This window comes from Trachemys scripta, chromosome 1, assembly GCF_013100865.1.
Source record: "Trachemys scripta elegans isolate TJP31775 chromosome 1, CAS_Tse_1.0, whole genome shotgun sequence".
NCBI lineage: Eukaryota > Metazoa > Chordata > Testudines > Emydidae > Trachemys > Trachemys scripta.
In genome coordinates, this window is record NC_048298.1 from 269,024,403 (window position 1) to 269,047,423 (window position 23,021).

Here is a 23,021-nt window from a genome sequence, read left to right on the forward strand (position 1 = left end):
AGTTGGAGCTCAAGAAAATGCAAATGGTCCCTCACTGCCTAGGAAATGTACTACAACCTGGGCCTGTACTAATAATGGTAACAGCAAATGAGCACATTTGTACTAAGCAGTGACCTGAAGGCTTCCTCAAAACTTTTTTTCCCTGTTGAATAGATTTTTAACACATTGGTTTCTTTTATTGTAACACTAACAAATGTTTGCTTATACATTTCTTCAGAAATTCTAGATACTGCAAATCTGTATCAACTTCTATTCTCATATTTACATTGGGCCAGACCCTCAGCTGGTGTAAATTGGCCCACTGACTTAAATGGAGCTATACTGATATACACCAATAGATGTTCTGGTTCATCATTTATATTAGCCCAACATGGAGCGTTGGAGTGGGTTTTCCTACATTACACACAGTTCTGAGAAGTGGTATAAATCACAAGCTAGTTTTTGTTGCTGGCTCCTCCAAGTCTGCATAGCTGGTGTGGCACTTAAAGCTTTCATGTGAAAATGACTATATTTTGATGATTTCCTTCTCTGCTGTAGGGTGCATGCGCCTTTAACACCATGCTAAGTGGATTTCCCTGGCCTTAGCCTGCTTATTGAAAATACATAATTTGATAGTGTTCACAAACAGAAACATGGATCCCCTCTAGCCTGCAGATATCCTTGTAGATGGAGTAACTCCTATCATCTTCCTTGTCACATGAAGGAAGAAAATTCCAGTCCATGGGCATGTGCCACAAGGGAGACCCACATCAGTTCAATATCCACTTGTTTCAATGGTTAAATATCTTCACTGTCAAAAAAACCCCCAAACTCCTTATTTTCAGTCTGAATTTGTCTAGCTTCTAATTCCAGCCAATGGACTGTGTTATACATTTGTCTGCTAGATTGAAGAGCCCATTATCAACTGTTTATTTTCTATCCAAATACTGATAATCTGTGATCCAGTCATCCCATAAATCTTTTTGTTAAGCTAAATAGATTGAACTATGTCAGTATAAGTCAGGGGTCGGCAACTTTTGGCACGCGGCTCGCCAGGGTAAGCACCCTGGCGGGCCAGGTCGGTTTGTTTACGGGCTGTGTCTGCAGGTTCGGCCGATCGCGGCTCCACTGGCCGCGATTCGCCGTCCCAGGCCAATGGGGGCGGTGGGAAGCGGTGGCCAGCACATCCCTCGGCCCGCGCTGCTTCCCGCCGCCTCCATTGGCCTGGGACGGCAAACAGCGGCCAGCAGGAGCCGCGATCGGCCGAACCAGCGGATGCGGCAGGTAAACAAACTGGTCCAGCTTGCCAGGGGGCTTACCATGGCGAGCCGCATGCCAAAGGTTGCCGACTCCGGTATAAGTAAAGTTTTGTAATTCTTTAATCATTCTCGTGGCTCTTCTTTGAATCTGCTCCAGTTTGTCAACATCCTTCTTGAATTATGGACACCAGAACTGGACACAGTATTCCAGCAGTGGTCACACCAGTGCCAAATACAGAGGTAAAATAACTTCTCTAATCCAACTTGAGATTCCCCTTTTTATATATTCCAAGATCATAGTAGCTCTTTTGGCCACAGTGTCGCACTGGGAGCTCATATTCAGCTGCTTATCCACCATGTCTCCAAAATATTTTTCAGAGTCACTGCTTCTCTGGATATCGTCCCCCATTTTGTAAGTATGGCTTACAGACTTTGTTCCTGTATGTATACATTTACATTCAGACATATTTAAAATGCATAGAGTTTGCTTGCACCCAGCTTACCAAGATATCCAGATCTTTCGATCAAAGGTCTGTCCTCTTCATTATTTACCATGCCCCCAGTTTTTGTCTCATCTGCAGTGGTTATCAGTGATGATTTTATGTTTTCTTCCAGGACATTGATAAAAATGTTATAGTATAGGACCAAGAACCAGTCCTTGCAGGATCCCACTAGAAACTACTCATACAGAGATGATTCCCCATTTACAATTTTCATTTTGAGATCTATCAGTTAGTTAGTTTTTAAACTATTTAACATGTGCCATGTTATTTTTTTTTATTATTGTAGGTTTTTAATCAAAATTTTGTGTGGTACCAATCCAGATTCCTTTAAGTACGCCAAAAGTATTACCTTTATCAATCAAATTTATAATCTTTGTAAAAAAAAAATCATGTTTAGCTTGAGAAGATCTGATTTCCATAAATCCATGTTGCTTGGCATTAATTATATTACTTTCCTTTAATTCTTTATTGATCGAGTCCCATGTTAATTGCTCTATTATCTTGCCTGGATTTGATATCATACTGGCAAGCTTATAATTATCCAGGTCATCCTGTTTACCCTTTTTAAATATTGGTCCAACATTAGCTTTCTTCTAGTGTTCTGGAATTTCCCCTCTGCTCCAAGACTTATTGAAAATCCACATTAGTAGTGCTGCAAACTCCTCAACCAGCTCTTTTACAACTCTTGGATGCAAGTTATCTAAATCTGATTATTTAAAAATCTCCAACTTTAGTAGCTACTGTTGAATATCCCCCTGAAATACTAGTTAAATGGCAAGAGTGTCATCATCATATGATAGGACTACATCATCTGTTTTTTTCCTAATTATAGAACAGAAATATCTATTGGACACGTCTGTCTTTTCTGCATTATTATTGATTATTTTACCATTTCCATCTAGTAATGGACCAATACCATTGTTAAGATTATTTTTGTTCCAGACATACTTAAGCTCATTCTTAACTGTCCTTAACTCTGTTGCCACAGATTTCTCCTTGTCTCTTTGCTTCCCCTATCTATTTTCTACAATTTCTAACTTCTGGTTTCATATTCATTACAGTCAACTTCCCCTTTCTTCCAATTGTTATCATAGAATCATAGAATATCAGGGTTGGAAGGGACCTCAAGAGGTCATCTAGTCCAACCCCCTGCTCAAAGCAGGACCAATTCCCAACTAAATCATCCCAACCAGGGCTTTGTCAAGCCGGGCCTTAAAAACCTCCAAGGAAGGAGACTCCACCACCTCCCTAGGCAATGCATTCCAGTACTTCACCACCCTCCTAGTGAAATAGTCTTTCCTAATATCCAACCTGGACCTCCCCCGCTGCAACTTGAGACCATTGCTCCTTGTTCTGTCATCTGCCACCACTGAGAACAGCCGAGCTCCATCCTCTTTGGAACCTCCCTTCAGGTAGTTGAAGGCTGCTATCAAATCCCCCCTCATTCTTCTCTTCTGGAGACTAAACAATCCCAGTTCCCTAAGCCTCTCCTCATAAGTCATGTGCTCCAGACCCCTAATCATTTTTGTTGCCCTCCGCTGGACTCTTTCCAATTTTTCCACATCCTTCTTGTAGTGTGGGGACCAAAACTGGACACAGTATTCCAGATGAGGCCTCACCAATGTCGAATAAAGGGGAACGATCACATTCCTCGATCTGCTGGCAATGCCCCTACTTATACAGCCCAAAATGCCATTAGCCTTCTTGGCAACAAGAGCACACTGTTGACTCATATCCAGCTTCTCGTCCACTGTGACCTCTAGGTCCTTTTCTGCAGAACTGCTACCTAGCCATTCGGTCCCTAGTCTGTAGCAGTGCATGGGATTCTTCCGTCCTAAGTGCAGGACTCTGCACTTGTCCTTGTTGAACCTCATCAGGTTTTTTTTGGCCCAATCCTCTAATTTGTCTAGGTCCCTCTGTATCCGATCCCTACCCTCTAGTGTATCTACCACGCTTCCTAGTTTAGTGTCATCTGCAAACTTGCTGAGAGTGCAGTCCACACCATCCTCCAGATCATTAATAAAGATATTAAACAAAACCGGCCCCAGGACCCACCCTTGGGGCACTCCGCTTGAAACCGGCTGCCAACTAGACATGGAACCATTGATCACTACCTGTTGAGCCCGACGATCTAGCCAGCTTTCTATCCACCTTACAGTCCATTCATCCAGCCCATACTTCTTTAACTTGGCGGCAAGAATACTGTGGGAGACCGTATTAAAAGCTTTGCTAAAGTCAAGGAATAACACATCCACTGCTTTTCCCTCATCCACAGAGCCAGTTATCTCACCATAGAAGGCAATTAGGTTAGTCAGGCATGACTTCCCCTTCGTGAATCCATGCTGACTGTTCCCGATCACTTTCCTCTCCTCTAAATGTTTCATAATTGATTCCTTCAGGACCTGCTCCATGATTTTTCCAGGGACTGAGGTGAGGCTGACTGGCCTGTAGTTCCCCGGATCCTCCTTCTTCCCTTTTTTAAAGATGGGCACTACATTAGCCTTTTTCCAGTCATCTGGGACCTCCCCCAATCGCCATGTATATATTAATAGCTTCCTTCACTTCCCTCTACATCAGCTTGGTTTTGGGCCAAGCCAATATGGGCGCTCCTTCCTTGATTGTGGTTTTTTGAACATCTAATAAAGTGTTCTTAAATAATTCCCAATTATCATTTATATTTTTCTGATTACATTGCCCTTTCTGCTGACTTGGCTCATAATTGTTTTCAGTTTTGTGAAATTCACCCTTTTAAAGCATCAAATATCTGTATTACTCATTTGGACATTAATATATTTGCATACTATTAATATGTTCAAGTTATCACTTGTACCTAAGCTATCATTAATTTATATTTCTGTGATCTAGCTATCTTTATCAAAACAATGTATAATATAGGATTCCCCTGAGTTTTGAGGACAAAGCTTTTAGAGTTAGGACACTTTCATTTATAATATTTGACATTCCAAGGATGTTTTAATATTGGCAGCATGAGACATGGAGGATGTGTCACTCAAATTCAAGTTCCCCATGATAATGCCCCTGTTTTTCTTACTGAGTAGAGTTAGGTGCTTAAGAAGCTAGTCATCTGTTCCCTACTCTGATTTGGTGATCTGTAACAGTTACCAACTAATACTCCATCTTCATTGGTGGTGCATGAACTGCAGGCTGCGGGAGGCTAGCCCCCAGTCCCGCCTTTCCATGCCCCCCAACTGCGGCCACTGGCCCCGCCCCAGACTAGCTTCCCTCAGCCCTGGAGCTGCCGTAGTCCATCCAAACCTCCAGACCCAGAGTGCCGCCCTCCCCCAGCCCCGGAGTGCACGCGGCTGCAGCCCCATCCCTAACCCTGGAGCGCCGGGAGGGCGAGCAGCTGCAGTCCCCTCCAGCCCCAGAGCGCTGGGAGGGCGGGCGGCATGTGGCTCCAATCCCCCCCCAGCGCTGGGAGGGCAGGCGATGTGGCCCCAGCCCCGAAGCACCATGAGGGCGGGTGGCGCAGCCCCAGCCTGAGTCAGGGCCACTGCACAGGGAGACTGGAGCCATGGCAGAGCGGGGAGTTCAAACAGGAGAGGAGTGTCTGGGGGGTAGATCTTGGGTGGGGCCACCCCTGGCTGTTTGGGGAGGCACAGCCCCCCAGCCTATGGTACCCACCGCCCATGCCCATCTTGTGCTTTATATGTTAGGACAGCGGGGGTCTCCACGGGCCATGCTGATCAACTCCTACTCCCCCTCCCTCCCTCAACTATTTTCCCTTCCTCCCAGCGCCTCCTGCATGCTGTGGAACAGCTGTTCCCTGGTGTGCAGGAGGCGCTGGGAGAGAGGGGGAGGAGCGGGGATGGGGAACACTTGGGGGAGGGGGCAGAAAGAGGCGGGGAAGAGGAGGGGCGGGGTGGAGTGGGGCGGGAAGACGTAAAGTGCGGGTGGGGCCTGGGGATGATCGGGGGATTTGGGGTCTGTGAAAATTTTTAAAATCAAAATGGGGGTGCTCGGGTTGCTAAAGTTTGAGAACCCCGTTGTGTTAGGACATTGATCCATAAACATTCAAGATCATTTTCTTCCGAGTTGTGAGTGACTAGGAAATGGGTAATGCCATTTCTGACAGAGTGCCAATCCCCTTCCCCTTTTGCCTGCTTAATCCTTCCTAAATAGGTTATAATAATTGATTTTAACATTCTAATCATGTGAATCATCTCACCAGGTTTAAGTAATACCTGTAGTGATCTGGGTTTCATTAAATCATAAACCAGTGAATGAGAAAGGAATAAAACTTTAATAAAACAAACTGGAGAGCTTCTGTAGTGAGCTGCTGCACACAGCCATGTGATGTTCCCAACCTCTGCCTCCAGTGCATATCTCCAAATTCCCTTACTTGCAACACTGTCCCTTATGAGGGAGTGTCTACAAATCACAATCTTTCATAAACATATCTCTACATCTTCCCTCTTAAAGAAAAATAAATTAACTCTTGTATATGAAGTTAGCTATCTAATAACACATATATTAAATCCTCAAACCATCTAGTACATTTCCATAAATCCAATGTGTCAACTACCTAGAGAGGAGAGGTGACCAGCAAGCACATCACTCTTGAGTAAATCTTCATCACTCACTTTTCTCAAATACCCCTTCTCCAGGCAGGTTAGCAAGTCTCTGTGAGTCTTTCAGGATGTTTAATCTCCCGCTCTGATCTTCTCTGTGTCAGCCTTTCATTAGAGTCTGAGTTGTTCTCTTGTTCCCTGACAGTTTCTCCTTTGTCTGTTGATGATAAAGGATCAGTCAGATGGGAAATACCAGAGTCCATCTCAGCTGTCAATGTGTTGGAACTTTCTGGGATTACTCATAGATCCCTTTGATTGTGTTGAAATGTATCCCCCCTGGTCTGTCTTGACTACATAAGAACTTGGATGCAGCTGTTCTTTAATGGTACCTCTTTGGCCCCAAGTATTGGAGGTGTGATTCCTCAGGCACACTCTATCACCTGGGTTAAGAGATGGGAGATCATGGGCCCTTTTGTCAAAATAATATTTCTGCTCCCACTTCTGATTTTCTTTCATCTTCCATATGATTGCACTGTCATGAGATTTCAGCAGGTTATCAGTAATTGGTAAATTAGATCTGATCTTTCTTCCCATTAACAACTTAGCTGGAGAAATTTTTTTCCAGAGGTGCACTTCAGTAAACCAATAAGGCTTTATAAAAATCATAGTCTTTTTCATAATGTTCTTTACTATCTGTGTAGACCTTTCCACAAGTTAATTTGATTTGGGGTAATTTGGATTTGATGTTTTGTGATGGAAATCCCAACCTGTGGCAAATTGCCTAAAATCTGCACTGGAAAATTGTGGCCCATTATCACTAAAGACTTCATCTGGAATTCCATGTCTGGAGAAGATTCCTTTTATGCCGGCTATCACTGACTTATTATTAGTACCATGCAGCGTGCAAATTTCTGGATACAGAGAATAATAGTCTGTGACTATTAAATAATCCTTTGATTGCCAGGTAAGTAAGTCAGTGCCTACCTTCTCATAAGGGCTTTGTGGAAGTGGAGGAGGTCTCAGTGGCTCTGTTTGTTGGCATGGTTTGTATTTCAAGCATGAAAAGCAGTTTCCTACCACTTTTAGTAATGACATGATTGATCTGTGGCAACACAGCACCTCTCGTGCTCGTTGTTTATACTTCTCAATGCCTAAATAACCCTCGTGGATCTTCTGTAGCATTTCTTTTCGGCAGCTCATTGGAATTACACAACCTTATTGCCTTTGAAAATCACGTACCTTTGTAAAAACACTCAGCTCTACAGACAAAAAACACTCTAAAAGAGCTAAGAGTTGTTGTTGGTATAGGTATTCTTACAATATCATACATCTCCAATTCTACATGACCTTGTGGTGTTAAACAATTGACATATGTCCTGGTTCGGTCTCACTTGCATTGTGGCTTAAGTGTTACTCTAGGTCTGACAAAGAAAAAAATAACTTCTGTGAACTATGGGTAGAATGAAAAGGATATTGAAGAGGCTGCTTGCAGGAGGTAGTACCTGCTTGGTTTCCTTGGTAACATGAAACATAATTGACAAATATTGCCTTGAGAAAGCTGCAGCTTAAAGGAAATCCTAAGCTATTGGTGCAGGCTTTTAAAATTAATATAGCTAAGTGTTTGTCATATAAGATACTGAATATCCATGAAACATTACTTATAATAAAGCTAGGTTTATGTGTAGGCTGATGTAATGGCTAATTCTGGATGCAGAGGGATTGGATGAAGTCAGTGGGAACCTTGCTTGAGTAAGAAATGTTGAATAGGATCATTGAGCCCTGATTTCAGATGTGCTGAGCCACCCAACTACCCCAAATGTCAACGTCTGTGGGGGTTGGTACCACTAAAAATCAGACTGCAAGTGATGGCCTAGAATAATCTACAGAGATTCCTGTGGCACCTTTAAGACTAAAGATGTATTGGAACATAAACTTTCGTGGGTGAATGCCCACTTCGTCGGAGCATACGCTTTCGTGGGTGAATGCCCACTTCGTCGGATCCATGCATGCACCCGATGAAGTGGGCATTCACCCACGAAAGCTTATGCTCCAATACATCCGTTAGTCTTAAAGGTGCCACAGGACTCTCTGTTGCTTTTTACAGATCCAGACTAACACGGCTACCCCTCTGATACTAGAATAATCTAGTATTCTTTATTCTAAATGGAGTGAGCAACATTAAATCATATTAATTTACAAGAAAAGGTGTTAAGTTCCCTGGAAAGTGTCTTGTATGCTGTCTATTACGTGGCTGTAAGAGATGATTTGTCTCAAGTGGGTTCTGAATTAATCCTAAATGCTTTTATATCAATAGGATTCCTATAAACCAAGAAACTGTTAATCCAAAAAAGTAGGCCTTTTTTTTTTTTTTTAAAAAGGTTGCAGGTCATAACTCAGTTTTACAGAGCTTGTCGAGATCTTCCACACTTATGAAAGAACCTCTGTCCTGTCAGAGTGGCCTATGCTATAGAGAACTTGTGTAAACATCCTGAAGTAAGCATAAGATCCATGGGTTTTTTTGTTTGAGGGGAGGAAGGGCCTTGGTCATGGATTCATCTACATGACATACCTGTTGTATGAGTACAAAGGTGCATCTAAAGTGGAAAAGAAAGATCTTGAGAATTACTGTACTTCCTTGTGTTCATTAATGGGTCATAACCACCTACGTACTTACCAGCATTTTGCACCCTCTGAAGAAGCGGGGTGTTATCCAGACTCTTGAAGCAGTCTAGAAATTTTTCTAGACGTTCAGAGATGTTATATGTGAATGTTACTTATGTAATGCAACAGACCAGGGACAACTGGAACCCATAGTTTGGGATGAAACAAAGCTCAGACTGTTCTGAACCACATTTTTGAGTCTTTGCATGATGAGCTGATATGAGGCAGTAAAATGACAGAAAAGAAATTGGGGCGGGCCTCAAATGGAGGTCCTACAAAAGCAGAAAATATATGTTCAGAAAAACACAGCAGAAGACAGCACTGAAGCAGCACAGCATAAAGACTAGCCAGCATGCAAGCAAGCATGCAAGAGACAGAAGTGTCCAGCATGAGGGGAGATCTGTAGGAAATGTTGGGGGTGGGGAAGTGTGTGTGTGGTGGATTTTGGGAGGGGGGGCAAAAGCCCACATGCAGCCAGAGCAGCAAAGTGAAGTTTCATATGATTGAAGACAGAGAACAGCAGATCTGTTGAGTCTACATATTATGTATCATGCAGGTGCAGTTGAAACCACTGGAAAACAGTGGCTTATAATGCTAAAAATGAATACAAACCAAAAAAATAAACAAACCCTAAGGAAATTGTGTCAAATGGACTGTGGTTCCACATGTAACCTAATTAACTACTCGGCTTATTGTAAAACAAGACAAGGTGAAAACTAGGATTTACAACATAGTAGAATCACACTAAAGTTTTGTGATGGTTTTTATGTATACAACCATTAGGCCAATACAAATTAAACTGCACATTAAAGGCTAGTTTGCCTAGTGAAAGGGGTACAGAAGCTGCCACTCTCAGCCCAGATATATGAGGAAATGGGACTAATTACTGTGCACATGGAAGAAGTATTGTCAGAGTAAAAAAGTGAAAATGCACAAGATACCCACTGATGTGATATTACTGTTGTAGGAAGAGACCTGGGAGACCTGGGAGATTGGTCCATGCAGATTTATTTAATAGATTTGGGTGTCTGCTTGGAGAGTAACACTTGGAGGGTCACCTCAAGGTTAAACCAGTACATTACAACAACAGCCATGTAAGATACCAGGCCCTTAAACACAGAGCTTTGAAAAATATTTTTGGCTTTATGACATTTTTCAATATACCTTGATCCTCAAGGGTATCAGCAATATAATGGCAATTAGAAAGCTAGGCAAGCTGCAGATCTACACAGGTACTAAAGACCTCAGCAGATCACTACAAAGTCCACAGTATCCGCTGTCCAGCCACTGAAGAACATTGCCAGATCTAAGAAAAATCTTTTCAGTTCTAGATGCCTTCTTGGTTCTAGCAATTATTCTGAGCAATTCTAGATGTGCAAACAATGCAGGGATTTGTGAATTATCTTGCAACACTTGGAGGAGAGGAAGGTCATCAGGAACAGTCAACATGGATTCACCAAGGACAAGTCATGCCTGACCAACCTGATTGCCTTCTATGATGAGATAACTGGCTCTGTGGATATAGGGAAAGCGGTGGATGTGATATATCTTGACTTTAGCAAAGCTTTTGATATGGTCTCCCACAGTATTTTTGCCAGCAGGTTAAAGAAGTATGGATTGGATGAATGGACTGTAAGGTGGATAGCAAACTGGCTATCGGGCTCAGTGGATAGTGATCAACGTCTTGATGTCTAGGTGGCAGCTGGTATCAAGCGGAATGCCCCAGGGGTCGGTCCTGGGGGCGGTTTTGTTCAACATCTTTATTAATGATCTAGATGGGATGAACTGCACCCTCAGCAAGTTCGCAGATTACTTCTACCCCCAACTTAGTGTCGATACGCTGGAGGGTAGGGATAAGGTCCAGAGTGACCTAGACAAATTGGAGCATTGGATCAAAAGAAAACTGATGAGGTTCAACAAGGACAAGTGCAGAGTCCTGCACTTAGGAAGAATCCCATGCACCGCCTGCAGATTGAGGGAAGTGATTATTCCCCTCTATTCGGCACTGTTGAGGCCACATTTGGAGGCCAGTTTTGGGCCCTCCACTACAGAAAAGATGTGGAAAAATTGGAGAGAGTTCAGTGGAGGGCAACGAAAATGATTAGGGGGCTGGGACACATGACTTATGACGAGAGGCTGAGGGAACTGGGCTTATTTAGTCTGCAGAAGAGAAGAGTGAGGGGGGATTTGATAGCAGCCTTCAACTACCTGAAGGGAGGTTCCAAAGAGGATGGATCTAAGCTGTTCTCAGTGGTGGCAGATGACAGAACAAGGAGCATTGGTCTCAAGTTGCAGTGGAGGGAGGTCTGGGTTGGATATTAGGAAACACTATTTCACTAGGAGGATGGTGAAGCACTGGAATGGGCTACCTAGGGAGGTGGTGGAATCTCCATTCTTAGAGGTTTTTAAGGCCTGGCTTGACAAAGCCCTGGCTGGGATGATTTAGTTGGTGTTGATCCAACTTTGAGCAGGGGATTGGACTAGATAACCTCCTGAGGTCCCTTCCAATCCTAATATTGTATGATTCTAACACTTGTCTCACCTGTTTGATGTGTGTGAATCTCTCTGATGACTATAAGACAAAGATGCTGTCTGAGCATAGGAACTGTAATGTGACAAAACTGTCGAACCGAGAAAAGCACTTTCCATCCAGTAGACACTATGATGTCAATGAATATTTACAACTTGGTGTGGTGCAAGTGAGGAGGGACTAGGTACAACTGTGCTACTGGAAGGGTGACCGGTAGCTTTTCCTTCAAGGTCTCTTCATCTACTGAGCAAAAAAATGCACTGATTATTGAAATGTAGTGTTTCATGATCGTATTAGCTTATGAGACGTTAGATCAGTGCATAGCTGAGATGTAGTCTAAATGGATTCAGAATCGATCTTTTACATCTTCCTGTATATGTTTTACTCACAAAAATACAGTCTATGGTGCACAGATCACAGTGAAATGGGATCCAAAATCGAAATGGCAGACTTCCTCTAGAGCTGTACTACTTCAGAGACAGGTGAGATCCAAAACACCTGATTCTGAGACTTTCCATACACAGAAAGTGGGGGGGAGGGATAGCTCAGTGGTTTGAGCATTGGCCTGCTAAACCCAGGGTTGTGAGTTCAGTCCTTGAGGGGGCCACTTGGGGATCTGGGGCAAAATCAGTACTTGGTCCTGCTAGTGAAGGCAGGGGGCTGGACTCGATGACCTTTCAAGGTCCCTTCCAGTTCTAGGAGATGGGATATCTCCATTATAAAAAAGAGAATCTAAACCTAAAAATGTAATCAAACTAATTATGCTAAACTCCTGTGTGTGTCAGATTAGTGCTTGGCCCAGATTCAAAGACCTATCCAGCAAGATGAGATACTACAGGAACTGAAAGCAAGTGATGTAGCAGGATGGCCAGATATAAAGGATGAAGTTACAGATTGAATTAGCAAATACTAGGCATAATGGGAGAAAATTAATATGGCAAAAGGAATCCTGTGGATAGGACCCAGAACTAATACACTCTAAGTTATAAGACCTGAGATGTTGGCAAGAATCCACTCTAGTTAGCAGACTGCAGAAGCCTGTCATTGCAAAGCTAGAGATATGTTTGTTCCACGCATGAATTCAGACATCAAAGATATTGTTAAAGCCTGCAAACCATGTAAGTGAATATTTATGTAATTAAGAGAAGGAGCTAGTTATGGCACACATGAAATTCCAATCCCATGGAGAAAACTCAGAATGGACTTAAAACAAAAGGGAAAAACTAGTTACTAACAGCTGATTCTGATTCTAGAGAAGTCCGTTTTTCTTATGAACACAGCAACTGCTACCATTCAGGAATGGTGCTAGAAGTAGTTTAGTCATTATGGCATTCCTGACAATGACAACTGATAATGGTCCGCAACTCAACAAAGTGCTGAGTTTATGTAGCTTAGTAAAATAAGAGCCTAAATTTAGCTGCATCCTGTCCCATCGTTCGATCTCAGGCACAGCGTAATTGTGACCTGGGACAATCATTTGGTTAAGGGGGAGGGGGAAGTGAAGGAGAGGACAAGTCTCTGGAAGGAGGTCAGAGGAAGATAAGGGCTATGAGTTCCAAGAGGACTTGAAGGGGAATGGGTCTCTGGCTAGAGTTGATGAAAGGATAGGGTTAGGGGGGTATAGGACATAGGGAAGAAATGGGTGTCTTCCTGATGGACATAGAACTTGGGATGAAGAGGAGTCACTGACAGAAGGCTGGGGAAGGCCCTTTAAGTTTCCATGTTAAGTGTTTAAAACTTAAGAAAATTCCAGCAGAAAAAAAGAGCAGAGTTAAGGTTGGAAGTATGTATTGCTTTTAGGAAAGTTATCTAAAAAAAGAAATCCAATTATAGAAACCAGGAAATGCAGAGTTAAAGTTGCACTTTTCAAGCAAGGCAAACTACAGTAACTCTGCTACTGTAGAAATGCCAGAGTACCATCTTCCTGTCTTTGCATCTAGAATATTGAAAATGTGAATCATGGTAGACAGATTTTATAACTTGCAGATGAAAAATTGTGACTCAGAGGCAAGTCAAATTCATAATGCCTTTCGGGGCTATTCCTGGCATGGTTTGGTCTAAGCGCCACCCCTTGCTTAGGGCTTTGCCTAAAATCAAAATCTAGCCTTTAGTTCTCTCTAGACTCTACATCCCTGTCTACAAAATGTGGATCATGTTTCCATAGCTCAGAGGTATGGAGAATAAATGCACTTATGAGTGTGAAGCTCTCAGATACTTCAGTGATGGGGCCATGTAAGAAGAGAGAGAGGTTTCTACATAGAAACAATAAACACATTAGTCTTCTCATATTTGCCAACCTCTACCCTCCCCAACTCACTGAAGACTATTTACTAAAGGAAGTAATATCACTGTGGCAAAGTCCAAGTGGCATAAGCAGGAGTTATTTGAAACAGTTACCCTTTAAAAAACAAAGTCAGGAAGATGAGTCTGTCTGAGAAATTTAACAAGCCCCTTTACGTTTAGAGCAACAGGGATACTGCAGAAGTAAGGTTTCAGTGTTTAAGTTTCACTGAAGCTCACAGTTGTAAGTAATGGTATCTTGAGGATTTCAGCCTTCTTAGATTTATTGTTCGGGCAGATGTTATCATTGCAGGAAAAGTAAGTGATGTACAAGTGCTGTTGGTTCAAAGTATTGTCTGAATCTTTAGATTTATAATAGTGAAAAATTAGTTAGCCACTTAACAATGCAGACTCTGCTGTAGACATGCTGAATATGCTTTATTTACTAATGATGTTCCTGACTTCTTGTTCAGAAATCAAAGCCACGTATTATCAGATTTTCTAAAAAGAGAAATCTTTTTTGTTAAACACCAATTCTTTGAAGTGCAGCCCTACTCCAGAAGATGACCGTAAACATGGCATTGCGGGATTCTATGTTTATCATCTATCTGTGACTTGAGGTCAAATATGCTCATTTTATGAGTAAAAAGATGTTGGGGTTCTGGGTTTTTTTTTGGTTTGCCAGCCCTAAAAGCTCAACATAAACTCAGAGTTATGTGAATTCGTTCTTTTTCTCTCAGCATTGCCCAGTAATAAAGATTCAGCAGGCCAAATTAGGCCCTCATTTATATCTGTGCAAATACATTGCCTGAGGAAACAATTTTGTTGATGATTCAAAAGAAGGAACAGAACAAAGATCATGTTTTTTTTTTAAAGAAAGTAGAGAAAATTAATTAAACAAGAAATTAAACAGAGTAAACTTGGCTGAGTATAGAACTCTACCATAGATTAGTTTGCCAGGCTATAGTCTTTTATAGAAGCTATTGGTAAAATCTTATACTTAAATTTTTCTAGTGAGCATGTGTTTCAGTTCTTTCCCTCTTGTTACCAATTTCTTGCATTTAGTTATTTATGTGTATAATTTCTCTTTCTTTTCTGTGGCCCTATTACACTTTCCTGTGTTAATCTAAGGGTACATCTACATTTAACTGAGAGGTGTGATTCCCAGCTGGCACAGTCATATCTGCCCGAGCTAATGCACGAAAAATAGTAGTACAGCAAAAGAATCATCGATGACGGCTTGGGCTAGCTGCCCTAATACATACTCAGAAGAGCTGGGGCGGGCTTTGTACTCGGGTGGCTAGCCCAAGCCACTGCTCATGCTACCCTGGCTATACTGCTGTTTTTAGCATGCTAGCTCAAGCAAATATGTCTATGCCAATTGGGAATCACGCCTCCCAGTCAGATACAGATGTACCCCAAGAGACACCTCTCTATTTAAATTTGCTTTGAAATTAACCTGAAAGGTAGACAACATCCTCCTGCAAACTTGTTGATCGATGACTTGCCTCTTACACTGCTCCAGTACAAATTAGATACACAGTAAAATGTAGAAGGATTCTCTTATAGTTGAGGAAAGGACGGGGAATATGCCCATTGGGTCTTATTTTCAGCAATGCTACAGCTTTTCTGTGGGACCTTGGACAAGTCCTGTAACTTAAGTGCCTTAGGTTCCTTAAGTACCTCAGTTGTCCTACCGGTAAAATGGAATTAATAATATTTGTCTAACAGTGCTGCTGTGAGGCTTATAACCAGATTTGCGAAAGTGACCTCCAGTTTTGGTGCCCAACCTTAGATACCTTGGACCTGATTTCAAGAGATGCTGAGTACTTACAGCTCCCATTGATGGCAGTGGGAACTGAGAGAACTCACAGCATCTGAAAATCATCCCCAAAGATTATAAAAGTTGGGCTCCCAAAATGTGTGGCTACTTTTGAAACAATTGACTTAATTCTTTGTAATATTTGGGAAGGTTCAGTATTGACTTTGAAGAGCACTATAAATAAAAATAAGGTTGCTTCTCATAACTGTGAGATATAATTAAACAATAATACAAATAATAATAATAGTATGGATGGTAACTCAGGTTATCTTTTTTTCATCATCCATGGGTAGAATAAACCCATCATCATGCTGGGTGTGTTCTGTCCAACATGCTGCTCGCCAGTGATCTTCCAGACCCATGAATGAACAGAGAACAAACCAAAGAAGTGTTTGATGATCAATCAGAGTGAGCGGTGCTTCAGTGATCAGCACTTTGCTTTTTTGTGCCTTACTTTAGGTAAAGGAGTTAGGAGCCTGGCTCAATACTATTTTGCCATCAGCTTTAGAGTAATGCCACATGAGTCATCAGGTAGCTTTGACAAAAGTGTGGGTTTTTTTTCATACTGCCTATGTCAATTGCAAACATTATGAAAGATGCCAAAATTCACATCACTTACGAGAAATATGTGAGTATTGGCAAGGCTGGACATAGGATAAAGATGATTTCAGGCAGAAAGAAAGCAGCAGGAGTACTTAAACAAAGATCCCATGAATTCAGACATCAAAGATATTGTTAAAGACTGCAAACCGTGTAAGTGACTATTTATGTAATCAAAAGAAGGAGCCAGTTATGGCACACATGACATTCCAATTCCATGGAGCAAACTTGGAATGGACATAAAACAAAAGGGAAAAACTAGTTAGATCCCATTATCATACTAGTGTCCTTAGTTGACTAAGAAGTTAACTCTTGCAAGTTGTAGCATCATATGATAGCAGTGACAAGATTTTCAAAGTGATAGAAGATTGACTTAGGAGAACATGCTACTTGTACAAGTGATCCCCCAACTATTAAACCCAAATAAATCATTTTGATCTTTGCTTAAGAATCTGTGAATACCATGAATTTTCACATTTGGCCAAGTTTAAGTGCATTAGTTGTCAGATTGAAAAAAGAGTGGAAAAATAGTTCTGCACTTACTTTTCTTTCTCTGAGATTGTATCAATATTGCTAAGCTTCCAAATGGATTATTTTTACTGTACAATACATCCTAGAAAGTAAATAAATACTGTGGTCACACTATTTGCCCCAAAGGTCTTTCATCTGAATGTGTTAGTGTTAAATCAGAACCTGAATCCCTCTTCAGTTTCATTAACAACAGTACCTGGCCAAAAGGCTAAGTGCAATATTATTGCATACATAGGTAGTCCCCACTAAGGAAAGCTGATCTTGTCAGAAACAGTAATCATGTGGGGCTGCCTATCCTAAAGGGTTCATAGAATCATAGACTATCAGGTTTGGAAGGGACCTCATGAGGTCATCTACTCCAGCCCCCCTGCTCAGAGCAGAACCAAGCCCCAGATAGATTTTTGTCCCAGATCCCTAAATGGCCCCCTCAAGGATTGAGCTCATAACCCTGGGTTTAGTAGACCAATGCTCAAACCACTGAACTATCCCTCCTCCCAGAAAAATAAGACAGCCACTGAGAGGTCCCAGGTGTGGAGAGCAGCACCTTACCAGAAGTTCTGTGACTGTGAATCGTTTAATCTGCCTAAAGGACACATACGTGATTCCATGGTGTTAGTGAGCAATTTTGCATCATCACAGAGCTGGCTTGTGCTTTTCTTGTTCAGTATGATAACATTTTCCATCATCAGAAATGTTTTATCTTCAAATATTTACTGTTGTTTGTATTACCATACTGCCTAGCAGCCTCAGTCATGAACCAAGACCCCATTGCGCTGGGCCCTGTACAAACACAGAAGAAAAAGACCGTTCCTACCCCAGAGAGTTTATAAACTAAGATGACACCATGGATGGATGCAGATAAATGGAGTACCAGGAAACAAAGGGAATAATATCAGTCATTATGATGGGTTGTGATCTCAGCTTCCTAGCTGTTAAGTTTTTTTGTAGGAATCAAAGAATAGCAGAATTCCAATGGGAGTTTTGAAAGAGAATAATGAGGTAGCTTTGCAGAGGCTTATGGGGCAGTCTTCCCAAGCATGAGGGCAGCATGGGAGAAAGCACAAAGGTGATTGTTTGAAAATGTAACAAATGGGTGATGGAGGCTCTCATCATGGGCCTATGGGACGCAGAGGTTGACACCTTACTAGTGAATAAGATGATAGGGAGGGTGGGAATAGGCCATGAAGGAAAGGCCTTGAAAGTAAAGACAAGTATATTTTATGTTTAACAAGACAGAAAAGGAGGAGCTAGTGGAGGGATGCAAAGAGAGGTGTGAGATGACTGAGATCAGATGGGACATCATCAGTGTTGATGAACTGGAAGTTATGGAAAGGCCAAGTGACAGGGTGTGGGGAGGAGGGTTGATGGGCGATGCTGAAAGAGCCCAGATGATGGCCGAGAGTGGAACTCAGTAAGAAGGGATCAGAGAGTAGTGCTTGGTGAAGCTCAAGTCAAATGAATGGTCCTTTTTGGTGACTGGGAGAGTTGAACCAGGCCTGCAGGTTAAAGAAGGAGTTGAGAGTGAGGGGTTGGAGGATGACTGTGGGAGATTGAGGAGAGAGAGAAAGACAGGAATCAAAATCAGAGAGGAAGCCTGATGGGAAGGAGTTGGGTGGATGGTAGATGACAGGAGTTGAGAGCTGGTGAGAAGTGTAGAAGGTGACAAGGAGGGGGGAATGGAGCCAGTGAGGGGGAAGAAAGAGCACAGGTGTTAGGATACAGACAGAGGGTGTGGGAAGAGCCATGGGGGAGTGGCAGATGGACAAGATTTGGTGGGGCGCATTTGAAAAATGTTGTGAAGGTAAGTGTGGAGACACCAGGATAGGAAAGGCTCCCTGGTGCTTGTAGCAGCTCCCCAGGTCAGGAAGCCACATTGGGTTGTCCCAGAGAGGGGAGGAAAGTGGCCGGGCTGCACCACTGGGAGGATCTGGGCAGGACTCGGGGTAGAGGGAGACACAAGGTCAGGAGCTGCAGTTGAACAACAAATATACATCCCATAGTTGGTGAGAAGGAAAAGACCAGGTATCTACAAAAGCATTGAACTTTGCCATGTAGAAACTTGAGCCAAGAATATAGTCTCCTTGGCTCAGCATTAAAATATTTTGTACATTTAAACAACTTAAACTAGCCGCACAACCTATGAATTCTATCTTCTACTCGTGTCTGGAGCACGTCATTAATAGTTCTTATATTTGGGTACTGATGGAGCATTTTGAAGGAAGAAATATGTAGAATTTAAAAAAACAAACCTAAATGAATTTGGACAGTTAATAATGCAGTTACACCATGTCTAAAGCATCTCTGATTATACTGCAACAAATACCTGGTATTGGTGCATTGATAGACCAAGTTTTGAAAAAAAAGGAGACTAGAGCTCTAGGAGCACAGTTGTGAGGCTTCATTTGTGTGTATAACTGCTTTGAATGGGGTGCATGTTTAGATGCCTAAATCTTTATTTGCATGTGTAAATGCATGATTTGCATGTGCTATTGCACTAACTGAACAAGGAAATATAATACAGTTTTGAATGCCTCCCGTATTGAAATGTTGGTTACTTAGTGCTAAATTTTATCAAACTGATCTGTGTGATATTAAAGAAAAATATGTAACTTGATTTAGGGATTTTTTTTATGCAGTAAGAGCTCATGGCCCTTTTTAAAGGCCAAAAAAAAAAAGGGACAGGTTCCTGCCCTGAGGAACTTACCATTTAAATCAGACAGACTACAGTGAAGTATGATAGTTAACAAAAGATCCCAGAGATGGTATGGCAGAATAAGTGGTATGATGGTGAAAGATGAGATGTGCTCATTATGCATGCATCTTGCTGGAACGTGGTGTGGAACGTGCCTAGAAGTCCATGCAAGAGGAGGGGGTAACACGATTGGGGCTGGAGGAAAGGAAGATGACTTCATTCGCAACATGTTGGATAGACATGAGCAATGCAAGTGAGAACAGGAGAGGCCAGAGAGGAAGTGGTTGCAGTAGCCAAGATGATATGATCAAGGCATGGAGTGTGGCTTTGATGGTGGGGATGACTAGAAAGGGGCAGATTTTTGGAGGTACAGTATTATAAAAGAAGAACCAACAGGATTTAATAACAGTATAGATGCTGGGGCAGAAAAAGATGATAGAAAAGACTGAGATGTCCCCAGGTTCGGAGGGTGGTGGAATAATTGATAGTGATAGAGAAGGAAGACTTCAGGGGAAGTGAACAGATAAGAAATTAATTCACCATGTTATGCATGAGTTGGCAGCTGGCCATGAAGGAAGAGATGTTGGGTATTCAGTTGCCAATATAGGACTGAACAGGGGTTTCTAGTGATCTTATTAAGGTACCCAGAACTTGTATTTACAGTTATTGGTTTGTTTCTGAGATTGTAAACTCTTCAGGGCAGGGACTGAGTTTTCTTTTGAGTTTGTACAATCTCTGCTACAATGGGTCCTCAATCCCAATGGTGCTTTTGAATGCAATTTAAATTAATAATTAATAGAGAAGATTCTTTCTTCACATTGTCCTTCCTTGGCTTTTGTTGCCCTTCTCATTTGATTCTCCTTCTTCTAACTGTTTTTTCCTTTCAAAATGCAGCTGCTAAAGTTACCTTCCTTGCATGTTTGATTAGACCATGTCATTCCAAGTTGCCCTCTGTATCAAGTTAAAATTTCCCACCCAGGCCTTCAAGGCCCTGCACAAACCTACCCCTGTCTCCTTCTTGGATCTGGTTTCTTTCTGCTGCCCTCTCACCTCTTCATTCTTTTAGCAACATCAGCTCACTGCTTGCTTCAACTTTTCTCCTGTGCCTGTCTTTGTACCTTTCTCCATGTTCTTTATGCATAGAAAAATCTCCCAGTCCCAATGAATCAGGTCCCCATGGGTCCACAAGCACTAATTTGTGTCACCCTCACCAAAACTCTATATTATACAAGAGGAGATTTTTTTCCTCTTGTTTTTTCAGTGTGTCTCACCTCTGTGACTTCCTGTAGAGTGTAAACTACTCTGGGCAGGGACTGTCCTGGATAGCACCCCCTGCATAAGGGTGCTTATGAAATAGTAAAAACAACACCATGAGAACAGAAGAGGATTGGTTGGGTGTAGGGGTTGGGTGCTGAAGGAAAAAGACAGATCTCCAAGGGAAAGTGAGGGGATTTGGGAGACAAAGGGAGGAGGATTCACTGAGGGAGATGGTGAAAGAACAATTCAAAAGGCAGGAGAACCAATCAAGTGCAAGGAGGAGGGAGTGGTTGACTCTGCCAAAGGCAGAAGATGGAGTAAGGAGTCTGAGGAGTGAAAAGAGGCCCTTGGACTTGGCTGGAAGCAGATCAGTAGTGACCTTTAGTCAGAGTGGTCTCAGTAGAGTAGAGTGGAGTGGGCTGAAGCCAGATTGCAGAGGATCCAGGGGAAAGCAAGTTAGAGAAGAGAACACTGAGGAAGCAGGCATAGCCAGCACACTCAGCGCTTGGATGTAAAGGCGAGGAGGAAGATGGGAAGGTAGCAGGAGAGGCAAAAGCCATCAAGGTAAGGTTTTCATACTCTGGGTATCTTGAAGCACTTTACAGTAATGAGTTAGAAACTGATAGAGTAGGTGAGCTGTAAACGTGGCAGCTACTATGTATTCAGTAATAGTTGACACACAGGCATAGCTGGTATAACTTGCTTTATTGAGAGAGAGTCTTTTGGCTGGGAAACAGGGATTAGTTTCTACTCTTTCTTTGTACCTCAATGGGCAAAAGAGATTTTGCGTTGTTATGTCATCCGAAGGACAGCATCCTTAGCAGTGCAGCACTGCACTGCAGCATCAGCAATGTGTTCAGGGCAGGGAGGGGAAGACAAAACGCGATGCCTTCTAATTGTCAATTGAAAAATCAAACAAGAAAAAATATAGTGTTAACAGTTTAATGGCAGCAGGAAGGATATTACAGAAATCTCTACGTTTACGGCATTGTTGATAATAGCATGCAAATCCGAATGTTTAACAAAGCCTTAGTAAGCTATCAAGTAACATTAGCTGGAGACATGGTGCTTAACAATTATGTCATGCTGCATACTGCTGAATAAGTAATGTAAAAAGTAAGCTACTTTTGAAGTCTCATTTTTGGCTGGAAGACCACTAAAGATGTTAAAATGTTTGGCTTTCTTTTGTCATTCTTACTGCTTGTGTAACAATATCTTCAGGCAACACTGACTTGCCTAGTACTTGTTCCATGGTTAATGCATTTTCTGTAATTCGCTGTAATAATTTGGTCTTTGTGGTGGTTTGTTGGTATTTTCTATGTTTATGTACGCTTGGAGTATATCAAGGGAGCTTCTGTGTGGCTACACTTGAAACAAAGCTTTCTGCTTTCAGTGTAATTTACTCAGCCGCTGGTGCAACTGAAATCAAATCCTGAAATATTCAAAGGACAAATACAGTTGTAGACTGTTTTTTTCTAAAAACATCCTGAACAAAGAATTTCCTTAAGGAACACTGAACCGGATTCAGTACTTCCGATGCATTATCTCTTCCCTTCCCCTGCCCGCTCCCCCCTGCCCCAAAGATTTACGGAAGTGCAAAGGTCAGCATATTTTTCAGGGATCACCTATGATAATTTCAACCTATGTTAATTGAAACCCATATTTGTTTTTTAAGCATCTGATTTGAAATTGTAGGTCAGCACCCCTTCTTCCCCCAAATACCCCACAGAAATTAAATGTTAACATTATGCATAATAGTAGCCATGCTTGGAGGATTTGAGATCAACTAAAACTTTTTATGGGTTTCCACTGCTGTCTACATTGCAGCTGGGAGGTGTGATTGCCAGCACTAGAGCCCTGGGGAGATGCAAAATTTTTATCCGCATCCAATCTGCAATCCACAAACATGGCCCGCGGATATCTGTGGATATAACGTGGATATCCGCCGATTTGCAGGGCTCCAGAGATGAAATTTGGATCTGTATCCATCTGCAATCTGCAAACATGGTCCGTGGATATCCAGATCCGCAGAACCTCAGGCTAGCTGACCATGCTTGGACTTGGGGGTAGCGGGATGCCTTGGACTTGGGTGGCTAGCCCAAGCTGTTGCCAGTGCCGCAATATCCCCTCTGCTTCTTTTAGTATGTGAGCTAGTGTGAGTTTGTCTGGATTTATTGAACCCTTACAGGGGTTCAAGCTATACTCTTTTCCCTTCACCTTTAAACAAAGTGATTAGACGTGCTGGGAGGGGAGCCTGAGGCAATTAGCCAAGAAGAAATTGATAAAGTATTGAAGACAAATGGTAGGACTTTGAGGGGGTTGCCTATTAGCCATCCTCCTCAAATTCTCCTCACAAAGGAAAAGATACTTGCAAA

The 23,021-nt window shown here is 42.2% G+C and overlaps 1 protein-coding gene across 4 annotated transcripts in view; it reads left to right on the plus strand.

Annotated features, from left to right (window-relative positions):
* Positions 1–23,021, plus strand: part of KLF12 (Kruppel like factor 12) — a 348,332-nt gene that overhangs the window by 21,352 nt on the left and 303,959 nt on the right. The window contains exon 1 of one of the 4 annotated variants that reach the window (XM_034758348.1): positions 20,643–21,210. The exons of the other annotated variants lie outside the window; for them this stretch is intronic. The gene's annotated coding sequence lies outside the window, so the exon portion shown is untranslated. Of the gene's footprint in view, positions 1–20,642; positions 21,211–23,021 lie in introns of those variants that run through there. 4 annotated transcript variants of the gene reach the window in all.